At 42.1% G+C, this 13,496-nt stretch overlaps 1 pseudogene; it reads right to left on the bottom strand.

Annotated features, from left to right (window-relative positions):
- Window positions 1-414: 414 nt before the first annotated feature.
- Window positions 415-1,258, bottom strand: LOC123793519 (small ribosomal subunit protein eS6 pseudogene; annotated as a pseudogene).
- Between the last annotated feature and the right edge of the window lie 12,238 nt (window positions 1,259-13,496).

The following is a 13,496-nucleotide window of genomic DNA, read 5'->3' as shown; positions in this document are numbered from 1 at the left end:
CTTTGTGTATATAAGCTCTTTCTTCCTTGGTCATAGTGTGTACTTATTCCCCTGGAACACGCTGAGATCTGACTTCAGTTATGGTTCTATCAGCAGTAGGGGGTGGTTGTGTTTGGTCTTGAGGAGAATGGTCATCTGCTTTCAAAGCATTTGGACCAGGTGAGTTTATTACAGTGTTTTCAAGGAGAGAAAGGCTAGACTCAGACACTGAGGGGCAAGCTACTTCCATTAGTAAGGGAGGCTCAGAGTGACTTGGTAGTTTAAGATTGTCAGTTTCATCTGGAACCAAACTGATATTACCATTCCAAGTTTCAGGATCCCATTCTTTACAAGTCAATGCCCCAACTTTCACATGAGAAACTTGTCCAGACTGAATTCAACTGTCATTGCAATTTAACAACCCATACAATTAAATATTTTTTATGTCCGATCTTATTTATTTGTCACTCTTAGAAAATGTCATTTTTGACTGGACTCAGACTTAGAGGTAGAAGCTCTCAGAGAGGACAGCCTCTGTCTCTTGGCAATCTGTTCCTGGCATTTTTCTTTGGCCTCCTTCATTCTCTTGGCCAAAAGTTTAGCATATTCTGCAGCCTCTTCCTTATTTTTCTTAGTGCGCTGTTTCTTCAAAGCGATACACCGACGTTTGTGTTGGAGGACACGCGGAGTAACAAGACGCTGAATCTTGGGTGCTTTGGTTCTAGGTTTCTTACCTTCTTTGTTTAGGGGCTTTCTCACAACATACTGGCGGACATCATTTTCTTTAGAGAGATTGAAAAGCTTGCGGATTCTGCTGGCTCTTTTGGGCCCCAGGTGACGAGGCACAGTAGTATCAGTGAGTCCAGGAATATCCTTCTCCCCTTTTTTTACAATGAGCAAGTTGAGAACACTGAGATTGGCATCCACAATGCAACCCCGTACAGATTTGCATTTTCTCTCTCCAGTCCTCCTTGGCCTATAGCAGGAATGCCCCTTACTCAGCAGCAGGTGGACACGGCCATGGGTCAAGACACCCTGCTTCATGGGGAAGCCTTGTTTGTCATTGCCAGCACTGATTCGAACCACATAACCCTTCCATTCTTCACCCAGAGCATCAGCAGCAACTTCTGTGGCCATACACTTCTCATAAAACGTACGAAGTTTGCGTTCATCGTCCACTTCAGTGAGTTTCTGGCAGCCAGTAGCTGGGAAGGAGATGTTCAGCTTCATCCTGAAGCAGCCTACCGCCTCTGAGGTGCCACGAAAAAGAGCTCATACAATTAAATATTGCACTTGATTTTCAGCAACATTAGCCCTGTAGCTACAATAAATAAGAGCAACTTTTAGGCATCATGAAAGCTCTCTGGTTCTTAGACTGTGGCTTGAGCTAAGAAATTAATGGACCTAAGCTTGTCATTTTCTCTTTGTAAGTGCACAGTGCACTCAAAATAATCCATCCCACATCACAATCTTTATAGCCATGATTACTGCCATAATGGTTAAGCGCAGCAGCCGTTTAGGCTTCCAAGGACGTGCTTCAGCTGGCATTTCAACACAATCAACCATAGGTTGATTAATTGTGATGCCACCATATGCCGTGGTTTACAAGCATCCATTTCTCATTGGCAAGGACTGTGCTCAAGCCCAGAGGTGTGAACAAACCAAACCCAAAGTCTCATTTCTGCAGGTCTATTTCCTGGGACCACTCTTGGTGACAATTCTATATCAGCCTGAGTCCTATCTGGAGAGAGGAATGACACAGGAATTTGAACAGGGAAAGTTAATATAAGGTATTCCCTATAACAGGGGATCAGAATAATGAGAGGTTGGCTATGAAGATGTAAAGAGAACTCCAAAGAATATAGGAATCGCAGATAGAAGAAGTAGTCACTATCTCTAGGCTGAGATACAATGCTCTGGGGCTGAGATCCAGATTTTGTTGGAGAGGCATGACTGTAGCCCATTGAATGGCATAGAAATCACTGTGGTGCTGCACTGTTGGAACTTGCTGGAAATCTCTTCTCTGGAACGTGCCAGAAATCTGCCTGCTGTGGGATTCACTGAGTGCTGCTGGCCTCTGTGCACCAAAGGAACCAGGCCCTGGGGAGGCTGCAGGATCCAGAAGCATTCAGCTTGCTACCAAAGTGTCTGAGGGTGAGTGCTAGGGGGAGGGAAAAGCTACTGATCACTGGGTGCTACTGGCTGCCATGCACTGCAAGGACCAGGGCCTGGAAAAGTTGTGAGCGCTGCAGGAGTCTGATGCTAGAAAGAGCCATGCAGAAGAAGCCTGCCAAGCAAGCACACAGGAATCAGGAAGGAAGCCTCTTTTCCTCCTGCAATATCTCTCCAGCACCCTCTACTGAGAAAGCCTCCGTGCCAGCTGGCAAAAGAAAAATAGTTAAAATATGCTCCATTATCACAGAGCACGCAGAAAGGGTGAATTTGAAGTGGAGAGGCAATAAATTGACAACCAGCACACCAGGGATCAAAGAAGAAATCATAATGAAAATCAGAAAGTATTTTGAATGGAATTAAAATGAAACTATAATTTATCAAAAGTTATGGAATGTAGCAAAATCAGTGCTTAGGAAGAAATTTATAGCATTAAATACTTATATTAAAAAAGAATGGTCTCGAACCAATGACCTCAGCTTAAGAAATTATGATAAAAAGAGGAAATTAAACCCAAAATAAGTAGAAGAAAGGAAATAACAAAGATAAGAGCAGGAATCACTGAAGTAGAAAACTGAAAAACAGTAGACAAAATCAAAGAAACCAATAGCTGGCTCTTTGGGAAGATCAAGAAAATTGATAAACCTCTAGCCAGAATGAGGAGGGAAAAGAGAGAGAAGACCCAAATGACTAATATCAGGAATAAGATATGGGAAAATGCTATAAATTCTACAGAAATTGAGATAATAATAAAGGGATGTTATAAAGAGTTTTATGCTCACGAATTTGACAATTTAGATAAAATTGACACATTCCTTAAGAGATACAAGCTATCAAACTCACTGGAAAAAATACAACCTGAATAACCATATGTCTTTAAAGAAATTTATTTCATAGTTAAAAACATTTCCATAAAGAAAATTCCATGCCCAGATGGCTTCACTGGGCATTCCATTTGACCAAAGAGGGAAGAAATAATAGCAATTGTACACAAACTTTCCAGGAGATAGAAGAGGAACGTATTAATTTTCTATTGCTGCAAAAGAAACTGCTATAAATTTAATAGTTTCAATCAATATTTATTTATTACTTCAGTTTCTGCAGGTCAGAAGTCCAGCACAACATGACTGGGCTCTTTGCTAAGGGTGACACAAGGCTGCAATCAAGATGCTGGCCATGCTAAGTTCTTGTCTGGAGGCTCTAGGGAAAAATGTTTCCAAGCTCATTCTTGTAGTTGGCAAAATTGAGTTCCTTGCAGTTTGGGACAGAGGATCCCACTTTCTTGTGGGCAATCAGCTGAGGCCACTCTTATCTCCTAGAGGCCACCCTGTCCTTTGTCACATGGCCCCCCAGGTCTTTGAGCCAGCAACAGTGTGTCAAATGCTTCTAGTGCTTTGGATTTTGGAAAGTTACATCTTCAAAATCCCTTCACAACAGTAACTGGATTCACGTTTAATTAAGTAAGTAGGAGAAGGTATGTGTATACCGGGGCTGAGAATCTTGGGGGCAATCTTAGAATTGTACCTACCACAAGGAGGGAATACTTCCCAACAATATTTTATGAGTTCAGCATTACTCTGATCCTGATCCCTAAACCAGACAAAGAAAGCCCAGCAAGTTATTTCATGGATATCAACGAACTGATTGTAAAATGTAAAATGGAGAGGCAAAAGAGTAGCCAACACAATATTGACAGAGAACAGGGTAGGAGGACTGATACAACCCAACTTCAAGACTTAGTATAAAACTACAGTATTTAAGACAGTGTGGTATTGCCAAAAGAATACACATGGATCAATGAAACAGAAGAGAGAGCTCAGAAATATACCCACGTAAATATAGCCAACTGATTTTTTTTAGAGGAGGCAGGAGGGGCAGAGGGAGAGGGAGAGAGAGAGAATCATAAGTAGGCAGCCCGACACGAGGCTCGATCCCACAACCTTGAGAGCATGACCTGAACTAAAGTCAAGAGTCGGACACTTACCTGACTGAGCCATCCAGGCACCCCAAGTCAACTGATCTTTGACAAAGGAGAAAATGTAATACAATGAGGCAAAAATAATCTTTTCAACAGGTGCTGACACCTGTCAGGATAGCTATTACCAAAAAAAGGCAGGGGAGGAGTACCAGGCTGGCTCAGTTGGTGGAGCATGTAACTCTTGGTCTTGGGGTCATGAGTTCAAGCCCCACATTGGGTGAAGAGATAACTTAAAAAACAAACAAAAGAAAAGTGTTGGTGAGGATATGGAGATATTAGAACACTTGCACACTGATGGTGGGAATGCAAAATGGTGCAGCTACTATGGAAAACAGTATTGGGGTTCCTCAAAAAATTCTAAAAATAGAATTATCATATGATCCAGCAATTCCACTTCCGGTTATATGCCAAAAAAAAAAAATTGAAATCAGGATCTCAAAGAGATATAAGCACTCCTATGTTCATTGCAGCAGTATTCACAATAGCCAAGATATGGAAACGACCTAAACACCCATTAATTAATGAATAAAGAAAATGTGGTATATACATACAATGGACTACTATTCAACCTTTAAAAAGAAGGAAATTCTGCAGTGTGTGACAACATGGATAAAACTTGATGACAATATGCTAAGTGAAATAATGCAGTCACAGAAAGACAAATACCGCATGATTCCACTCATATGAGGTATCCAAAATAGTCAAATTCATAGACTCAAAGAATGGAATGGTGGTTGTCAGGGACTGGAGTAAGAGGGAAATGGGGAGTTACTAATCAATGGGCATAAAGTTTCAGTCAAATAAGATGAATAAACTCTAGAGAGCTGCTGTACTGTCCTGTACCTATATAGTCAACAATAATGCACTGTACATTTAAACATTTGTTAACAAGGTAGATCTCATGTTAAGTGTTCTTAACACACACACACACACACACACACACACACACACACGGTGCTGGAACAACTAGATACCCACATGCCAAAAAACGAATCTAGACACCAATCTTACACCCTTCACAAAAATTAATTCAGAATGGACCACAGTCCTAAACATAAAATGCAAAACTGTAAAACTCCTAGAAGATACCATAGGAGAAAATCAAGATGATCTTGGGATTGTCAATAACTTTTTAGATACAACACCTAAGGCATGAGCCATGAAAGAAAGAATTGATAAGCTGGACTTTGTTAAAATTAAAAAGAAATTTCTGCTCTGTGTAAGATACTGGCAGGAGAATGAAAAGACCAGCCACAAACTGAAAGAAAATATCTGAAAATGACATATCTGATAGAGGACTGTTATCCAAAATATATAAAGAATTCTTAAAACTCAATGGTAAGAAAATTAACAACTCCATATAAAAATGGGCCAAAAATCTCAACGGGTACCTCACCAAAGAAGATATACAGGTGGCAAATAAGCATGTGAAAAGATGCTCCATACCCTATGTCATTAGAGAAATGTAAACAACAAGGGACACTACTTCATACCTATCAGAATGGCCAAAATTCAGAATGCTGACACCACTAAATGCTGGTTAGGATATGGAGCAAAAGGAACTCTCATGCATTGCTGGTGGGAATGCAAAGTGGTACAGCCACTTTGGAAGACAGTTTGGCAGTTTCTTACAAAACTAAACACACTCTTTCCATACTATCCAGCAATCATGCTCTCTGGTATTTACCCAAAAGAATTTGAAAACTATGTCCACACAAAAATCTGCACATGGATATTTGTAGCAGCTTTATTTAAAACTGCCCAAACTTGGAGGAGATAATGCTAAGTGAAATAAGTCAAGCAGAGAAAGACAACTATCATATGATTTCTCTCATCTATAGAACATAAGAACTAGGAAGATCGGTAGGGGAAGAAAGGGATAAAGAAAGGGGGGTAATCAGAAGGGGGAATGAAGCATGAGAGACTATGGACTCTGAGAAACAAACTGAGGACTTCAGAGGGGAGGGAGGTGGGAGAATGGGATAGACCGGTGATGGGTAGTAAGGAGGGCACGTATTGCATGGTGCACTGGGTGTTATACGCAACTAATGAATCATCGAACTTTATATCGGAAACCAGAGATGTACTGTATGGTGACTAACATAATAAAAAACATTAAAAAAATTAAAAAAAATTAAAACTGCCCAAACGTGAAAGCAACCGAGATGTCCTTCAGTAGGTGAAGGGATAAATAAACCATGGTATATCCAGACGATGGAATATAATTCAAGTAGAAAGGAGCTATCGATTCATGAAAAGACATGGAAGAACCTTAAATGAAGCTGATTTGAAAAGGCTGTATATTATATGGTTCCAACCATTTATGACATTCTGGAAAAGGCAAAACAATGAAGACAGTAAAAAGATCAGTGGTTGCCAGGGGTTAGGGGGAGGGAGGGAGGGATGAAGAGGCAGAGCACAGAGGATTTTTAGGGTAGCAAAACTACTCTTTATGATTTATGTAATGGATATATGTCCTTACACATGTGTTCAAACCTGTAGAATGTACAAGACCACAAATAAACTCTAATGTAAACTATGGACTTTGGGTGATTATGATGTGTTAACATAGGTTCATCAGTTGTAACAAATGTTCCACTCTGATGCAAGATTTTGATAATGGGGGAGTCTATGTATGTGTAGGGGCAGGGGGTATATGGGAAATATCTCTACCTTCTGCTCAATTTTGCTATGAATGTAAAACTGCTGTAAAAATAAAGTCTTTGTAAAAACATAAATATATGGGCAAAGAAAACTACAGATCAGAAATCCCTCATAGGGGCGCCTGGGTGGCACAGCAGTTAAGCGTCTGCCTTCGGCTCAGGGCATGATTCTGGCCTTACAGGATCGAGTCCCGCATCAGGCTCCTCCGCTGGGAGCCTGCTTCTTCCTCTCCCACTCCCCCCTGCTTGTGTTCCCTCTCTCGCTGGCTGTCTCTCTCTCTGTCAAATAAATAAATAAAATCTTAAAAAAAAAAAAGAAATCCCTCATAAACATAGATACACAAGTTGTAAACAAAATTTGAGCAAATCAAATCCAACACAATATATAAAAAGGATGATACATCATGATCAAATAGGGTTTAATCCTAAGAATACAACTGTTGGTTTAACACTTAAAAACCAATACAATGTAATTCATCGTACTAATGGACTAATAAAGAAAAACCATATGATCATCTCAATTGACACTAGGAAAACAACGTTGGAGGGCCTAACACTACCTGATTTCAAGGCTTATTATAAAGCTACAGTAATCAAAACAGCATGGTATTGGAATCAAGATAGGCAAATAGATCCCTGGAACAGACTGGAGAGTTGAGGAATAGAAGAAGCCTAAAGGGCATAATGAGGATGGATTACAACATGTGTAACTAGCCACCCACTGATTAAAATTTTCTTTGTCCCTTTCCTGCAATACATTTGTGCCCATGTGATTCTGCATATTGTCAAGGATGCCTGTAGTGTTAAAATGGTCAGTGTGGTCAGATCCTGAAGGTGGCAGTAGATTGAAGGCAGGGGCTTATGTCAAAATTAGTATTTCTTAAACTGATGAAATCCATGAGAGTCACGCCTAGATGCATGATCTCTGAAATGCTGGCAGAAACACAGCTGCCTACTCCTGCAGATACAGCCAGATGTTAATCTGAGCTGATGTTTAGCCAGTGCTTCCCATGGGCCAGGCGCTGTGCTGAGCACCAGATAAGTAGTGCTTCATTTTATGCTCCACCAAATAGAAATGATTAGGATTTGTGTTCTGCAGATGGGGAAACTGAGGAATAGGGAGATTCAGTACTTTGTTCAAGGTTACCTAGCCAGTAAGTGCCAGGATTTGCACCCAGGCCAGTTTGTCTAATTCCAGAACCTACAGGCCTGACTACTATGCAAGAGTCACACACAAGCCCAGAGAGACCCAGGGATACACAGAGACCATTTTTGGTCATAAGAAAGCTAGTTCCAAACTCAGAGGCAATCCCATGCAGACATGTGTTTACACAGTCTCTCTCTCTCTCACACACACTCCCAGAAACACAGACACACTCACTGATGACCCCTCTTCCGTGTCAAATATGGACATTCACACTGTTAAAAAGGAAACCACAGGCCCAAAATGGAGTCACTTATGCTAGGCCAAGTCACCAAGCTGGGGCTTAATACCTAACCTAATTGTAGTTTCAACCTCCCCCAGACATGTAGTCTTAACCAGCCAGTCAGGAATTTTCTGGTCAGCACCAGTAAGATAATCTGTCACATGGTCCCTCTCCATTCCAAAAGGAAAATGAGGTAATCCACCTAATAAGACTCCTTCTCCCCCCCCCAAAGGATGTCACCTCACCCCAAATAATCCCTTTTTCTATTTATGACTTCCTTGTCCTGTCTTTAAAAACCTTTCCCCTTTCTGTAGCCCTTTGGAGCTCCCCTCTACTTGCTAGACGGGATGCTGCCCAATTCATGAATGTAGTAATAAGGCCAATTAGACCTTTAAAATGTACTTGGTGGCAGCATCAGGATCCAGAGGGAACTTCTGACAGTATTCGGGGACAATGAGAAACGCAGGTGTGGTGCCTGTGAACTCTTGAGTTCTCTGTGTTTCTCCCTGTTTCCGAGGGCCATTGGTAAGTTTCTTTCAGTTCGGAGCCGCCCCCCCCCCTTTCTTAGTGTTGAGCTCCCAATATGAATTGGCTTTCCACAGTTCCCTATATTGATTGAAAAACCTCAATCCTTTCCCTAATCCCCAGATTCTACATTTGGAACTGTTGTTGGTTACTGGGCTGAGTTGGACTGGGTCTGGCTTAAAAACTAGACTGGGTCCAGGATCGAACTGGGTCCGATTTAAGCTGGAGGGTCCAGTATAAGGCCTCAGGTCAGTAAAATTTTAATTTAAATAAAGCCCAGGGGCACCTGGGTGGCTCAGTCAGTGAAGCGTCTGACTTAAGCTGAGGTCATGATCCCGGGTTCGTGGGATCGAGTCCCATGTCAGGCTCTGCGCTCAGCGGGGAGTCTGCTTTTCCCTCTCTCTCTGCTCCTCCCCCTGTTCATTCTCTCTCTCTCTCTAATAAATAAATAAATAAATAAATAAATAACCCCCTCCTTTTTTTAATCCACAAACGTTGATGGGCATGGGTCAAGCATTTAAAGACTTAAGAGCACTTGCCACCTCAGGAAAACTGCCACGTAGCATAAGTTGGTCCGAGAACAGTATAGAGTGACATTTGCCGACCTTAAGAAAATTTCTGTCCGACAAGGTACCCTGTAAAACACCCTACAATTCCCAATCCCTTGGCGTGTCCCTCTTAGGTATTGGTTTGCTCTGAGAAGCCCAAAGGTCTAGCTAAAAGAAATAAGATCCTTTAAATTCAAAGAGTTGAGTGCGCCACCTTCAGGAACACTTGCTTATGTCTAAAAACTATAGTCCCTGAGGTTGCAGATAGATACCTAGTAAAAGGGCAAAATCTTCCTAAAAGCACCCTAGAATTACAAAGGCCATTGTGGGGAATGTTCCAATTAGACAAGATTGTTCATTTATGATGTGTACTTGAAGGCAAGGGATCCCAAATTAAACAAACAGAATGAGACACCTATTTTAATTGGTAGGCAGAAGGCTCCAAAAGACTTCAAGATTCTGAAAGAGCTTCATTAAGAGATTCATCACAGGAGGCTAGTGAAACATTAAAGGCACAAGAGGTTATGTAAATTCAAGCACGGTAAGAGTGATGTGGCCCCTTCTGCTCCCCTCTGTCCTTCTTTCCTTGAGCAGTCATGTTTTACTAATTCACTGTCTGAATTGCTTGTCCACTCTGAAAGGACTATTAAACAATTATCCTTTAAAATAAAACTACCTGAGGTTGCAGATGGACATCCTCAGGTATCTTTTGCCCTTGGTCAAAGACTGAATTAAGGACCACAGTTAAAGAATTTCTAAACCTAGGGAGGAAACCCCAAAGTTTTTTGAAGAATTTTTAGTCATTATTGGGGCCTATAACTCCAGGCTGCCAGATATTCTTCAGCGTGGACACATGTTGGTAGGACCCGGTAAAGCCCCAAAATGGATGCAGGAAGCAAGATGGCAAAATCCCAGGGATGATATTCGAGATCCTCGATCTTCAATGTCTCAAAGACCAGAAGAAGCTCACTAAACAGCACCTGAACCCTTACAAGCCATTCCTAGGGTCTTCGTCACCCACACTGATCGGTCTACTATACAAACTTGGAAACAAAAACAAGGTGAATCTGTGGCAGACTTTAAATCCTCTACAGCATTTGGGGTTCTGTACAGTAGATAAGGTCACCCAACCTGGTCTAGCTGCTCTATTTGTAAATGGATTATCTCCTGAAATTACCGGATTGATAAAAATACAGAAAACAGGATGGGAGGCCACTGGACTGACCAAACTTATGACCATAGCTGAGCATTCTGGAAGAACCCTAGAGCGAGACCACAAACAATAAGCTGCCAAGGTATTAGCCTTACAGTTACAACAGCTCCAAGGCCAGAGACCTAAAATAGCACCTGGGCCTCTCAGATTGCACCCTCCCAGGGGTTCAGCATCAAGACACTGGCTCAAGGATGGATGATGTCTCAGCTGTAATCACCTGGGACACTGGCAAAGTGATTGTCCTCAAGGATCCTATGCAAATTTTTCTTGAAATGCCACTTCCTAAACTGCCTCAATATCCATTAAAGTCTGAGGCCAAACAAGGCCTCACACCCATAGTGTAAGACCTACTCACTCAGGGGCTAATCATTCCCTGTACCAGCCCCTGTAACACGCCCATGGGGCCCTAAACCTAATGGGTGGGGATGGTGATTTGTCCAGGATTGGAGAGCTATTAATAAGATAGTTATTCCCCATTTCTCAGTTGTCCCAACCTGAACACCTTTCTGTCGTAAGTCCCACCAGACTCAGCTGGCTCACTGCTGTAGACCTTTGTTCAGCATCTTTAAGCAACCCTGTAGACCCCAACAGCCAATATCTATTAGCCTTTACTTGGAACAATCGACAATATACCTGGACAGTTATGCCTCGAGGGCTCACCGAGGCCCCTTCTTATTTCTCCCAAGTGCTCCACCAAGATTTAAGTACCTTCCAATTCCCCAGGAAATCAAGCTTTTTACGATATGTAGATGATTTGTTGCTGTGCTCAGTTACCAAAGAGGCGTCCATACAGGATTCCATTTATCTGCTACAACAGTTAGCTGCAAAAGGACATAAAGTCTCTGAGGAAAAATGGCAATTGTCTTTCAATTCTGTTCATTACCTAAGTCATAATCTAAGCGTTGGGGGAATCCAGCTCTTTCCAAAAAGAATTAAAGTAACCCGGGGATTTCCTAGGCCCACAAGCAACAGCTTCGTGGGTTTCTGGGCTTGACTGGCAATTGCAGACTGTGGGCTCCCTAATTTTTGTCTGTTAGCTTCTCCACTGTAGGAACATTTCAGGCCCTGAGACCCTTCCTTGGGAAGATAAACGTGAGCAGGCCTTCAAAAACCTAAAATAAGTACTGTAAGAACTGCCTGCCTTAGGGCTACCTGACTATTCAAAAGTTTTCTCCTTATTTGTACAAGAAAGGGATGGATAATCAAGCCCTGGGAATGCTCACGCAAGAACGTGGTAACGAACATATGCCTATTGCTTATTATAGCACATAACTTGGTTCACTTGCTTGTGCCTATCCCAGCAGTCTCTTTTTTTTTCTTTCAAGATTTTTATTTAAATTCTAATTAGTTAACTATCCCAGCAATCTCAAGGCTATAGCTGCAGATGCCAAGTTAATAGAAGCCTCGGCAGATCTAACTCCAGAAAATAGCGTCTATTTACAACCTCCTCATTGTGCCCAAAGTTTTCTTAACTCTGAATTGACTAAACCATCTTCTCCGCGAGCGGAGCAATCTCCTACCTTCTGCTTTCACTACCTCGTCTACATCTTAAAACACTGCAACATCCTCGATCTGGCAACATTACCACACCTGCGCAATGAAGGCGAGCCCCTTGACAGTGAGGTGGTAACATCCCATTTCACGACACTGTGCCCTGATTTATGAGACACCCTTTTAACTCTTCCTGATTTAACCTTGTTTGTTGGCAGGTCATACTGTAGACAAGAACAAGGGAATCTCCAAGCTGGTTATACTATTACTATCCAATATGAACTACTCGAAAGGGGAAACCCCCACAAGCGAAATCAGCCCAAAGAGCAGAGCTCTGTGCCCTTACCAGAGCATGCCGGTCATCAGGACAAACTGTTAATATTCGTACTGACAACCAGCATGTCTTTGGGGTTGTCCAGGATTTGGGAATGTTATGGAAACAAAGGAGTTTTCTTACATCCTCTGGGACCCCAATCAAAGGTGGGCAGCAAGCAAATGACCTTCTTATTGCTAGTTGCTACCTTCTGAAATTGCTGTCATTAAAATGGAGGCTCACACTAAAACGACTGGATCCGAGTATCAGGGGAATGCCCTGGCTTACTCCCATGCAAAGGCAATTTCAGTCCATTCTGCTTCTGCCAGACTTTTACCAGGCTGCCCTCCATGCCAGACTTTTGCCATCCTGATATCCTTACAACAGGGCAGCAGTCAGAAGAAGAGAAATTGAGATGGGCAAACAATAGTTGTAAATTAAATGAACAACCAGAGCTATGGGAAACCCCAGATGGCTACTTGGTTCTTCCCGGCTCCCTGGCAAACCCCATTTTTCAGTTTTTACATTCCTTCACCTACTGTGGTGCATTTGAGATGACTCAAATTATAAATAGACATCAGCGGGGAGACTTCTGTAAAATTGCAAAAACAGTTTATCACCAATGTCTGATTTGTCAGGTCCATAATATGGGAAAAAGTGTTTTTGTTCCCTTCCTCTGGACCCTCTGAACACCTGCAGCTGGATGTCATTCAACAGCCACTTAGTATGAAGTATCAATATGTTCTTGTTACTGTATGTATGTTTTCCAGATGGACTGAAGTGTGCCCTGGCCACAGGGCTGATGCCCTCACAGTGGCAAAGAAACTGTTTAATGCATTTTTCACTTGGGTTATACCTTCCATGATCTCCAGTGATGGAGGTACCCACTTTGTTGGGCCAACCATACAAGGTTTAACACAGAACCTCGCAAACTTCTTGGAATTATCACGGTCCTATCACCCTCAATCATCAGGCAATGTCGGGAGGACTAATGAGATCCTCAAACTTAAGATATCTAAACTTGCTGAAACCAGCAGACTCCCTTGGCCTTAGGTACCATCTTTGCTCTTGCTGACTCTTCGTAGCACCCTCTTTGGAAATCATAAACTCACTCCATACGAGATAGTCACCAGTAGACCAATGTCCAGTGGCACAAACCTTCTGCTGATTCCTGATCTCAAACGAGT

This window comes from Ursus americanus, chromosome X (genome assembly GCF_024610735.1).
Source record: "Ursus americanus isolate L20-20 chromosome X, mUrsAme1.1.p, whole genome shotgun sequence".
Lineage (NCBI taxonomy): Eukaryota > Metazoa > Chordata > Mammalia > Carnivora > Ursidae > Ursus > Ursus americanus.
This window is presented reverse-complemented; position numbering and strand designations above follow the sequence as displayed.